We start from the raw sequence: 12,848 nt of genomic DNA, 5'->3' as shown, positions 1-12,848 counted from the left end.
AAACATTGTTGACCTCTCTAATTCTTTGTCTTCTCTCTCATTGATGTTGTGCTTCATTCTCTTTATTTTTTGCAATATCCTCATTTTTCAAAACTTTTATTTTCTTCTTTCTTCATTTTTTTGATCCCATGTTTGCACTAGTTTTGAATTCGAATCAATAGCTTGCAAATTGTAGAAGAAGACAAGAAAACTGATAACTATGATAGGAATTTGTCATTGCAATTCAAAACTGTCATTCAATCATTGCAATCATTCAGAAATGATCTATGGGGCATCTTTTGGGGCCCAACAAGTACATTAGAATTGAGTACCTAATTATTTAAAAATCAAGTGCCCAATTTTTAAACAATCAAGTACCTATTTAAAAATTGGGCATCCAATTTTTAAACAATTGGGTACCCGATTGTTTAAAATTTGGGTTCCTGATTTGTTTAATGGCTAAATTCAAATCAGGCACCCAATTTTTGAATTGCAAATTGGGTGCCTAAATCTAGTGCCATGGGCAGGAATTTGCCATGGGCGCAAATCTACATCGGGTTTTGCCTTGGGGAAAGGCATGGCATAGGCTTGGTCCCACCAAGCCTATGCCTTTATAAACCAATTTTTGACTAAGGCATTTAATCAACAATTTTAGGGATTGTCATAATTTTTATATGGTCATCCCCATTGAATTTTTTGACAAAACAAAAACCCATTATAGGTCTTACTATTCTTATTTCAAAAATGTAAATTTTATAATGTTATGAGTTTATTTTCTATTTTCTATTATTTATCAATAAAAAGTATCTCTTAAACATTAAATAGTGGCATTCACTAAAACTTTAATAACTTTTTAAATTTTTCATATATTGTAAATTAATTTACATGTCATCAATCCTCACACAATTCTTTTAAAGTTAAAAAAATCCCCAAAAAATAAATTTTGATTAAATTATGGCATCTATACATGAGAGGTTTTAGAAATTAGCTTAATTGTTGACTAATTTTTTTAAGAATATTCATTAAAAAATTAAAGAAACTTATTATCATCAATCTTTGGTGTGTCAAATAATTTTTTTTTAAATGATTCACAAAAATTCATTTAGTTGTGCCAAATTATGGCATTCATACACGAGCATGGTATGGTCTTGAAATGGGCATTTTGAAAAAGTGGTTTTTATAGATCCATACCAAAAAAAATCTATCATATGGGTATAAAAATAAATTACATATTCAAAAAGAAGATCCCAGGCACTACAATTTTTATTTTTGAAGTTTTCAAATATTTAATCTCTAAATGGCTTTAAAAAATAGGAAAAGCACTTCCACTTTTTGGCCAAAAGTGAGACCCAACTTCTTGCACCAACCCCTTATCGTTTGCATTCTCTTCATTCACAGATGCACCTTGCTCTTGTGTTGTAGGTGTAGGAGCATCTACCTAACTTGTTTGAAATTGTGTTCCTTCAGTCTTTTTTGTCTCATATTTTTTCTCTCTAATTATCTCACCCTTGTCATATTCACTTATCTTTATAGTGACTGAGACTAGAGTACTTTGTGTGAATCTACCGATGGTAGAAGTAGTTGTCTCCTTCCTTTCATATACCACAAGGGGTAATGTAGGTTGTATCATGGTAAATTGAGGTGGGGTTGTAGGTGTAACTTGTTTTTGTACTTCCTCCCCTATAGATACCTTATCTACCTTCTCAATTTCATCAACACTCACTAGTACAAGATTGTCACAAAGTTTGGCCTAGGTAGTGGATTCTAGCAGTATCTTCTTCAAGTCATCCTTTGTGAGGGAATTGATGTTTTGAGTGACAGTATCAGAAACATCCTTAATCTTTACATTATCACATTTTGTATTCACCTCATGTTGAGGATCGGCACTTGACACTAGTGTATGTAGTACACTCTATTCTATCTACTCCTCTTCCTCTGTTGGTTCCCATGATTCTTCATTTTTCAGTGCCTTCCTTTTCTATAATTGTCTTAGTATCAACTATGATTACCTCAATTACTTATTGATTATTTTCTTTGTCCTCACCTACCTTAATAGGTGCCTACATTATTGCCTTGGGTGTTATCAAACCATATAGTGATTTCCAAATCAAAGTGGTCTTTTGTACAACATCCTCAACCTTGTTCCACAATATGTTGAATGCCTTATATTTTGGTGTAAATTTTCTAGTATGCTTCTTTTCCTTGGCCATTGTTTCTCTATCCAATTCTGGCATCACTCTGGCAAGTGTAGTCTCTCTGATTTGTCTTTCTATGTTTAGACTATATTGACACTTTTTCTCAACTCTATAATTTGTTTGGTAGAGAGTTGGCAATCTTAAATGGAGTTTTTTTAAATGTTTCCATCATGGCATAAATCTATTCCTCTACTTGGTTCATCTCAACTTTTCAAAGTGTATCAAATTTAATATGTGAGAGACTAGATGAATCGGCATTGTTCCTTATATTCTCACATATATTCTATATATTTGAAGAAGGACAGTGACTTACCACTTGAAATTGGTTTTTGTCATCAAATTTTCTCTTCTCTTCATTAGATTCAGTTGGAGCAATGTATTTTCTCTTTGATCTCTTCTTAGGCTCCTCTTTATTGCTAACCAGTCTAGCCTTCTTCCCTTCTAGCTTGTCTTCTTCTTGAGCCTTCTTTGTAGTAGCCCTTGTATTTTCTCTTGTAGAGGGAACTATAGGCTTAGGTTTTGAAACCTTCCTTGGTTTTCTAGCATCTGGTGTCTTAGATTTCCTCTTCTTTTTCTCAGGTTCTTCAATTGCTTCTTCTCCCTTGGCATCTTCTTCAATTTCCATTTTTTTTGCTTGATCTTCTCCTTGGCCTTAAGTCAAGGCCAGTGGTGCTTGAGCTGGTATATCCTCTTCTTCATCATCATCATCATCTTCTCCTTCACCAAATTTCTCTTTTTACTTCTTCACAATTTTGTTCATCTTCCTAATGACTGAGGCAGTCTTCAAATCCATAGTTATCTTTGATTTGTCCACATCATAGTTTCCAAAGGTAGTAGCCTTAGCATCTACATCTTTTGCAAGTAAAGTTTTAATTTCTACAAAGGCCACAAGCTCAATCAACACTAACAACTTTGAAAGCTTGGCATCAACTAACATTTCACTCAACAATCATAGTGAAACTTTTCATGCTGGGCACTAACATGAAAACTAAGAAAACTTATAGATTTCTTCTAGATTTGTAATAACACCTTGCAATGCATAGGTAATCTATTAATAACTAAATCCTTGGAACTAATGTATAGAATATCCTTTTAAATATTAGTCCCACATACCTCTTGATTGCTTAATTGGAGGAGGTGTGATCACTTGATCCATTGGGTGAAGTGATCCCATCTACACTTGATGTGTTGCAATATTCCTTTCTCTTCCATATCTTTTTCATTTCATCTCTAACATTCTCAACATCTGCCTTTCCTTTTCCTTTGTTGAAATTACTGCTCAGTGCCATTGACCTTGTTGGACAATTCTTGCTTATGTGACTAGTCTTCAAATGACTAAAACATGTGGTTTGACTCAATCATCTACTTTAGTCACTTCTGAAATGTGTTCTAATGCACTTTGCAGAAACATGTCCATACTCTTCATAGTAGTAATAGCTATACCTTGTATTATAGTCCTAATTATAAGAGTTGTCATTGTGATTTACCTTTGTCTACTTGTTTGATGACCAATTAGGTTTTGATCTATACTCATATGCTCTATGTCCATTCTTCTAACATTTATAGTAGTATCCTTCAAATTTTTGTGTTCTTATAGTCTTGGTTCTACAGTCATGTGCTTGTTGTCCTTGTTTAGTGCATTTTTGGAAATGACCCGTGAACTTCTACTTAAGATTCTAATTTGCAATCTTACTTCTATAAACATTAGCAGTATGACCTATCTTACCACAAATATGACAAGTAGGTTTGGGTTTTTTACCTTTGTTACTTCTTTCTTCACCATTTTTGGAGAATTCTCCTTCTTTGGTAGTAGTGTAACCCAATCTAGAAGTATCACTATTGGATTTAGGGGATCTCATCAATTGTTCAATGTATTTGATGGATTCACTAGGTTTGTTGAAACTATCAACAAGCTCCTTTTCTCTTTCAAGATCATTTCTCAATTGTTCATTATGCAACTTCAGTGTTGTGATCTCAATATCCTTTGCATTCAGTTCATGATTTGCAATCATCATTTGACCCAAAGTTTCCATTTGCATGTTAGCAATCCTAGTTACCTATGATGTTTTATTTTCTAGTCTATTGGTCAAAATCCTTTTATCATCTTCAATTATGAATTTTTCCTCTTTAGCTTTCTTTTTTTGCTTGGTCACCTCACATAGTAATACTAATTGGAATTATTGTTCTTTTCTAAGATTTTTGACCTCTTCAGTTAAGGGTTCCATTCATTTCCATCAGATCTGCAACTGTTGCATCAAATTCATTAGTGTTTCCATTTGCAAATAATTCAATAGTGTCAATCTCTTGGTATTATGTATCATTCTCTTCAATAGAAATTTTCTTCCTTCTCTTTAGTGATATCTTCAAATCATATCTTGCTTCATTCAACTAATGTAAGGCAAGTTGTATTTATATCTCCTTGTTCTCAATAGTCTTTCCCAATATGTAGACTTCCATCTCCAAGATCTTTCCAAAAAGCTACAAAGCTTTACTTTCTAGAGAATTGAGCTCTGATACCAATTGTTGGAAATACAATAGGAGAGTAAACTCTAAGAGGGGGGCTTAATCAGAACTTCAAACTCTCAACCTCTAAAACTATTCACCACACATCAATCTCACAATCTATGCATATAAACTAAAATATAAAATTAAGCATATACATCCATAGCATGAAAGTAAAATATTCAACACATGTATGACACAAGATATTTGGTTATCCAAAAACCCTCCAAGAAGAAGGTAAAAATGGGGTGGGGATGACACTCACAAATCTTCACTACAATAGTAATAAAGTGTATCCAATGAAGGTTACAATGTTTGATCATGGAACATGAGCTATCATCTAAAAGTTCTACCCTATTAAAGACTTACAAGATTGTTAGATCTTACCCCATTAAAGGATTTAAACACCTTGCTAAAAGTGTACCTAGTAAGAGGACTTTAACTTACAAACACCTTGTTAAAGGATTTACAACATCATGTCAAAAATACTCTATTAAGATATTTAACTGATTCACCTATTAGAATGTCTCAACAATTATCTTTCAGTTAGCACTCTATTGCTTGATGTTAGATCACCTCTATCCTAATGTATACTTGATCCTTTCTGAGAAGATGCATCTCTGCTATCCTCTTGAAGGAATTAATTTGAGGAAATGTTAACCTTGAATGATCTCTTTTAACCACCTCTCTCTCATCATTGCAATCATCCCACAAATCTTCTAAATGAGGAACTATTGGTGACTAACCCTTCAAGCCAAGTACTTTTTCTCTGAAACTCTTTCTATCAAAACCTCTCCTTCCTTGGTAGAATCCAAGGTTAAAGCTAAATAAGTTAGTCCCAATCATAGAAGCATTAATCATATTACTACAAGAAAAATGACCAAGTTTGACGGGAAAAATAGACTCCCACTTCTCCTGAGGCATGTTATCCTTAATCATAGAAAATAATTGTCTACATATCTCGACTATAATAAAATAGTCTAATGGATATCGAGGTAGTGATACAGGAGCATCTTGCATGAGAAATTTTATAATCCAAAAATTTAAAAATTTAAATTAAAAAAATGGAGGAGAGATAAAGTGATGAAAATTAGATGAAAAATAATTTTAAAAATGAAAACAAGGAAAAAGGAGAAAAAAAAAGTATTTCTATTTTCAAGGTGCATAGGTGGCATAAATAGAAAATTAAATTAAAATGGTTATTCCACTTATCGAGGTGTGTAAGTGGAATTTTAGAAGTTTGTGGACATTGTCTTAAATCATGCATTTAGTATTTATTGGGCCACATGGTAGTGCTTAGTTGTATTTGGGTGGGAATTAAATATTTGTTGAGGGTAGTTGCATTTACCTTTTATCCCACATTGGTTGTGTTTGTAACATCTTGGGTGGTAAGTGCCTATTTAAGCAAGGAATATGAGCATTTTCAATCAAGCTTCAAGGTGTGATCTCTTCTTAGTAGAAGCTTGGAGAGAAGGGGGAAGCTAAAGGGAAATTTTCCCTGAGTATATGGATAGAGTGCCAAATGTGACAACATGATTTTGGTGGAGTTGTGAGTGTGTGGACAGAGCATCGAATGTGAGGCAATTTACACTTAGATCTTGGATTAAGTTGGAGAAGAGCTAGTGGCTATAGTTTAACAACAAGGATGTTTCTTGGTAGGCTTATGAGTACTAATTGGATCTTCCTTGGAGGTTTCTACCAAAGTGTGGATTTGGACTAACTAGGGTTTGGATTGGATCTTGAGAGATCTTGTAGAACTATTATTGTAATTGCTTTGTATTTTTTTGTAATCGGGAGGCCTTACAGCCCAGCATATTGCATGTAATAGTTATTTTATGAATAAAGAGTTGTGATTTGGTATCATATCTTGCATTTTTTTTGTTTTTTTTTGTGTGGTTATTTGCTGGCTAGGACATCTCCTCTGAGGATTCTTCTACCTTGCACTATGTCAAGTGGTATCAAAGGGAAGGTTGTTCTTGAGCATGTAGACAGATCACCAAAGTTGAGGCAATTTGCACAATACCTTGGGAGGACATGTAGATGGATCTACAGTTGCAAAGATAGAAGGTTGATCTTGTTTGGGAAGATTGATATGTTGGTGATTTATTGCAAAGGGTTTATGAAGGTCTTGGAAGATGGCTCCAAAAGGATTGGACCCTAAGATGATTGTGAATCTTTGTGATATAGTGGAGAGGAGGATTAATGAGACAATAGCTCAAGTGGATGTTGTTTTGGATGCTACTTTTTCTAAAAGAGTTGAGGAACCAAAGGAAAAAGTTCTATGCTATTGGAGTTGGATTCTACCAATCTGGAAGAGAGTTGTATGGTCAGTTAGAAGACTTGTTCAAGAGAGAAGATGGCATAGGAAGGTCAGGGTCAAAGAGGTTGATTTTCTTGATTAGTTTGTGGAGTCTAATACAAAACTTACAGAGCAACTGGAGTTTGTTGTTGAGGATATTCCTAACCTTGTTAATGATGGGATGGAGACTTGTTTTCATGATTAGTTGGTTGAGTCTAAATGGAGATTGCAGAGCACTTGGTCATGGATGATTCGGTTGTTGTTAACAGTGACTTGTATGTTGCAAAGCATCTTGTTGTAAGCAATGAGACCATTGGTGTTGTGTGTTTGGAATGTATTGATGGAGATCTACATACTACTATTGATATGGAATTTGTTGTTGATGTGAATGAGGTTTTTTTGATGAAGAATTATGTTCAATTTATTCTTGAGAGTGAGCATGTTGATTGGATAGTTAAGATTCCAGTGTTTGACAAAGTGATGTAGATGTGGATGATTTGCATATTGGTTTTCTTGTCCCTATTGGAGTGGAAGCCTTTGGTGAAGATGAAGATTGTTGCGGATCTATCTTTTGGCATCAAAGTATGGGACATACTTATTTTTATATACCTAGGGAGTCTGATGTTGGGACATCTTGCATGGGAAATTTTATAATCCAAAAAAAAAAAAGGAGAGAGAAAGTGATGAAAATTAGAGGAAAAATAATTTTAAAATGAAAAAAGGGAAAAAGGGAAAAAAGAGAAAAAAAAAAAAAGGAATTTCTATTTTTGAGGTGCATAGGTGGCATAAATAGAAAAATAAATTAAAATTGTTGTCATTCCATTTATCAAGGTGTGGATATTTCCTTAAATTATGCATTTAACATTTGTTGGGCCACATGGTGGTGCTTAGTTGTATTTGGGTGGGAATTAAATATTTGTTGAAGGTAGTTGCATTTACCTTTTATCCCACATTGGTTCTGTTTGTAACATCTTGGGTGGTAAGTGCCTATTTAAGTAAGGAATATGATCATTTGTAATCAAGCTTCAAGGTGTGATCTCTTCTTAGTCAAAGCTTGGAGAGAAGGAGGAAGTTCAAGGGAAATTTTTCTTAAGGCTGTGGATAGAGCACCGAATGTGAGGTAGTTTATAACAAGATTATGGTGGAGTTGTGAGTGTATGGAAAAAATGCCAAATGTGAGGTAGTTTATGCTTGGATCTTGGATAAAGTTGGAGAAGAGCTAGTGGTTGCAGTTTAGAAACAAGGAGGTTGCTTAGTGGGCTTGTGAGTACCAGTTAGATCTTCCTTGGAGGTTTCTACCAGAGTGTGGATCTGGACTAGCTAGGTTTTGGATTGGATCTTGAGGGATCTTGTAGAACTATTATTTAATTTTTTTGGTATTTGGCTATAACCAGGAAGGCCTTACAGCTTGACATATTGTATGCAATAATTATTTTATGAATAAAGATTTGTGATTTGGTATCAAATCTTGCATTTTTATTGTGCTTCTTCTGTGTGGTTATTTGTTGTGGGCTAGGACATCTCCTTTGGGGATTCTCTTGCCTCGCACTACATCAAGTAGTTTCATAGGTTCTTCTTCAAATCCTCCTACTCGCAGGTATGTAAACTTAGGAAATTGGATGAAAAAGCTTTCGCAGATTTGAATTAGCTTTTGGGCCTCTAGGGATATCCTCGACATTGGTAATTATCTAAGGTCAAATGCACACTTTCTATCAAAACATCATGTGTTTTCTTGAATTCCTCCAATGCTTTGTCCTTTTGCAGTAGGGGGCAATATTGGTAAACAATTATATCTTTGCTCCAAGGTTCATGGGGAAGGGAAGTAATATTACTAACACACACAATGAAATAGGTCAAATAGGAGGACAAATGGAAGTCTTCTCTTGATATCTTTGAATGTTTAAGTTGATTCTTTAGTGAACTAGCTATCAATTCTACCTAATCTAGAAACTATTTTCCTATTAGGATAATATCTATGTAGTAGTACATCCAGTATTCAAAGAGTAAGACATCAGCAGACCCTTTAACTTAGTGTAATAAAACCATTAGGTCATGGACATGAGTCTTCATGTGATCTTTAGTGATTATTTTGGGCAGCCTTGAACAACCTTTATAGTTTGTCTCTATCCATTTTAGAGCCATCATATTATGATACTTGTATGGGTTCTCTTGGTATTCAACTAGCGATTGGGTAAGGCCAAAAGCAACAAAAGTGCACTCAGGTAGATGCAAAACTAATGCTATAGTCTCCCTAGTGATGAAAAATATTATTTCCCCATTTCTGTTTAAAATACTCTTAGTTCTTGCATCATAATGGTCAATGCACAACTAAAGAAATTCAAGGCTTAAAAGAGAAGGACGAAAAGTAGCAACTTCAAGTAAACCACTCGTCAAGACTTCTAAACAACAATTAACCTCATTATCTTGATCAAGAAAAATCTCTTGTAGCTTCTCAACCTTGACTCCTTCTAGATTAGTGTTAGAAATAATAGGCCTTTTACATTCAAGACTAGAAACATTCCCAAAAAAATGTAGAATGGACCTCATTCTAAACAAAAGGAAATAAATATCCCAACACTACTCTTGTTTCTTAAAGTAGCAACACAGAAGAAAGGATAAGAGATTTCTTATATTCTCAGCTATAACCAGCTGAAAGAAAACCAAAAAACTTCCCTTCTTTCATTGTTGCTCCACTTTCAATTTACTTCAGTGTAGGATAAAACATTTAAGTAGGAAATTGATATTTTAAAGGCAAGAGGACATACTGGCAAAATTATTGCCTCATAATAAGGTATTCATAGAAATATTGTTGTGTCTTAACACAGATGCTTGAAACTGTGATAGGAATCCTTCATTAAATGATCAACTTACAAAAAAGTCCTTATAATAATTACAAACTCCTAACATCTGATTTGGCCCCCAAAGTGAAAGATCTTCCTTATCATCAATTATGATGACAACTCAACCTTTGCATCAAGTGATGATGAATTAGAGATGACCCTTTAATCATTAATCTGACAACTTATTTAATATCTCAGGTGCTACCATCTTTTAAGAATCATTAATATTCATGTGCAAAAACCTTAGTAGTAGAACTACTTTGAACCAAGGTTGAAAGAGGTTCAAAGTAGTTCAAGTAAACATCTCCACTTCACTTAGGAGGTCCCACCTATAGAAAAAAAAGGTTAGTTTCAAAAACTTTGGTTGAACTATTTTGAACTACTTTGAACCAAAGTTCAAAGAGGTTCAAAGTGGTTCAAAAGAAAGATTCACAAAGAGGCATCACAATACTAATTTTCAAATATAAGGCACGGTGACTTTTGAAAAGAGGAGAATGCAAAGAACCTGCTAACTCAAGATTTTAAGTTTACAAGAGAAATTAAAATTTACAATGGCAACTCAAAACTAGGGCTAACAGGGGCTCTAACTAGGGACTAGGTACATGGAGTACATAGAGAACTCAAAATGTTGGGAACAAAATTGACCAAAATAACACAAAAATAGGGCATGACAAAAAATAGAACAAAAGCAAATAGGACAGCCAAAAAAAAGTATTTATATGGGAAGGACTCTTGGAAGGATTACAATTTTAGCAATTTTAGGTCATGTCAGTTATAAGTAAAGGGAAGACATGTACCATCTGAGTAACTTAGGCGAAAAGCATTGAAACCAATAACTTCTATGATAATAAATGGACCTTTCTATAATGACATGAATTTACCACGTGCTCCTTTAGGATCTCTCCTCTTGTCCCATAGCAAAACTTCATCTCCCTTTGTGAAACTATGGGGTCTAGTTCTGATGTCAAAGATCTACTTTACCTTCATCTAGTGTCAGGTGATATGATCTACTAGCTTGTTCCTTTCTTCTTCCATCTTGTTCAAATACATCACTCTCTTTTCTAAGGAACATTGGGAAAATGGATCCTCAATTACTAATTGCAACTTCATAGTAGATAACTCTAGTGGTAGGGATACTTGAGCTCCTACTCTATAAACTAATTCAAAAGGAACCATGTCAATATCTCTCTTAGGTGTGATCCTATCAGCCCATAGCACTTCATATAGTTTCTTATGCCAATTTTGGGCATTGTCACTTACCAATTTCTTCATTATGGTGACTAGGTTCTTGTTGCAAGACTCCACCTGCCTATTGCCTATAGGGAAATAATCTAAATAATATGCCAGGGATATGATGTGTTCATAGAAAAACATAAAAAATTCTTTGGATGAGAAATAGGTCACATTATCTACCACTATCTTTTGTGGAACCCTAAATCTGACAAAATATACTCCATCAAGAATTTAGACACCACTTGTGAGTTAGCCTTCTTAGTTGGGATTGCTTCCATCCACTTGGTGAAATAATCCATAGTTGTTAGGATATATACATGGCTAGTGCTAGATGGAGGATTTAAGAGCCCTATGAAATCTATACCCCACTAATGGAAAGGTTCATCAATCACTACCAACCTTTGTCGTAATGTTGTGAGCTGAGGGTGACCTATAAAGAGTTTACACTTCTCACAATCTTTCACATACAAGTATGCATCTTTAAACATGCTTGGCTAGTAGAACCAATTTCTAAGAATTTTGAAAGCAGTTATAGTAGAGGAGAAGTTCCCACTAGAAACATTTGAATGGTATAATTTTAGTAATCTATGTTGTTGTTCACTATCCACACATTTCAAAAGGTCCCATATACACCTCTTTTATATAGCATCCCCAGAGAAATTACATACTTGGTTGCTTTCAGCCCAAGGTTGCAATTTTCTTTATAACTCAAATTCCTTGGGCATTCATACTACATTAGAAAACCAAGGATCAATTGAACTAACTAGAAAAACATTGGGTGTGATGAGTGTGTCTCCTAGTGGTGACCCTTTGTTTTTTTTCTATCAATTTACATAAAATTCATACCCTAACCAAGTTATAGGTTTGATTGTAAGGTCATATTCTTGAATCCTAGCCACCCATGCTACTCTTTTATTTAATCCAATTTCTTGCTGGGTCGATATGCTCTTAACTGCTATCTCAGGCACATATACAATAGAATGGGAATGCAAAATATAATACCTAAATTGTTTCAGTGATTTCACCACAGAAAATACATCTTTCTCCATTTAAGTATAATTTTGATCATGCTTTTTCAAAGGAACACTCATGAAGGCTATCAGGGCTTCTTCATCCTGATCATTTCTCTGAGACAGAGTATGCTCTAAAGTATAATAGTAAATAATTAAATATCTTTTGAAATCTAGGCTCACTAACATAGGAGCATTTTAAATAGTTGTCTTAATATCCTCAAAAGCTCTTTTCCCTTCCTCCTACCATCTAAAATGGTGTTTCTCACTCATCATGTTCAACATATGCCTTACCTTTTCTAAGAACTCAAGGACAAAGATCCTTAGGAAATTTATTTCACCAAAGAAGGATTTTAAATCACTCCTATTAGTAGGTAGGGACAATTTTGGAATTTCTCTTATTCTTTCTGGGTCAATCCTTATGTCTTTCTTTAAGACAATTTGTGCTAGAAGCTTGCTTTATTCCACAAAGAAAACAAACTTCTTAGGATTGAGAGATATGTCATGTTGCCTACATTGACCTAATAATACTTCAAGATATCTCAGATGGTGTTTCTTCCTCTTGGAGTAGATAGTCAGATCATCTAGATATATTACAATTAGTTTGTCTTTTAAGTCTCTGAAAGAGGAATTCATTGCTCTTTGAAATGTTTCTCCTGTATTGATCAAGCTGAAAGGCATTCTATTATAAGCATAGGTGCCCTAAGGAGTTATAAAAGTTATTTTGTGTTGATCTTTTGGTGTAACACTAATTTGATTATACCTTGAGTAACCATCAAGCATTGATATA

The sequence above is a fragment of the Cupressus sempervirens genome, chromosome 1, assembly GCF_028749045.1.
Source record: "Cupressus sempervirens isolate cs-2001-9-10 chromosome 1, ASM2874904v1, whole genome shotgun sequence".
NCBI classification, from domain to species: domain Eukaryota; kingdom Viridiplantae; phylum Streptophyta; class Pinopsida; order Cupressales; family Cupressaceae; genus Cupressus; species Cupressus sempervirens.
Note: the sequence above shows the minus strand (reverse complement) of the source record.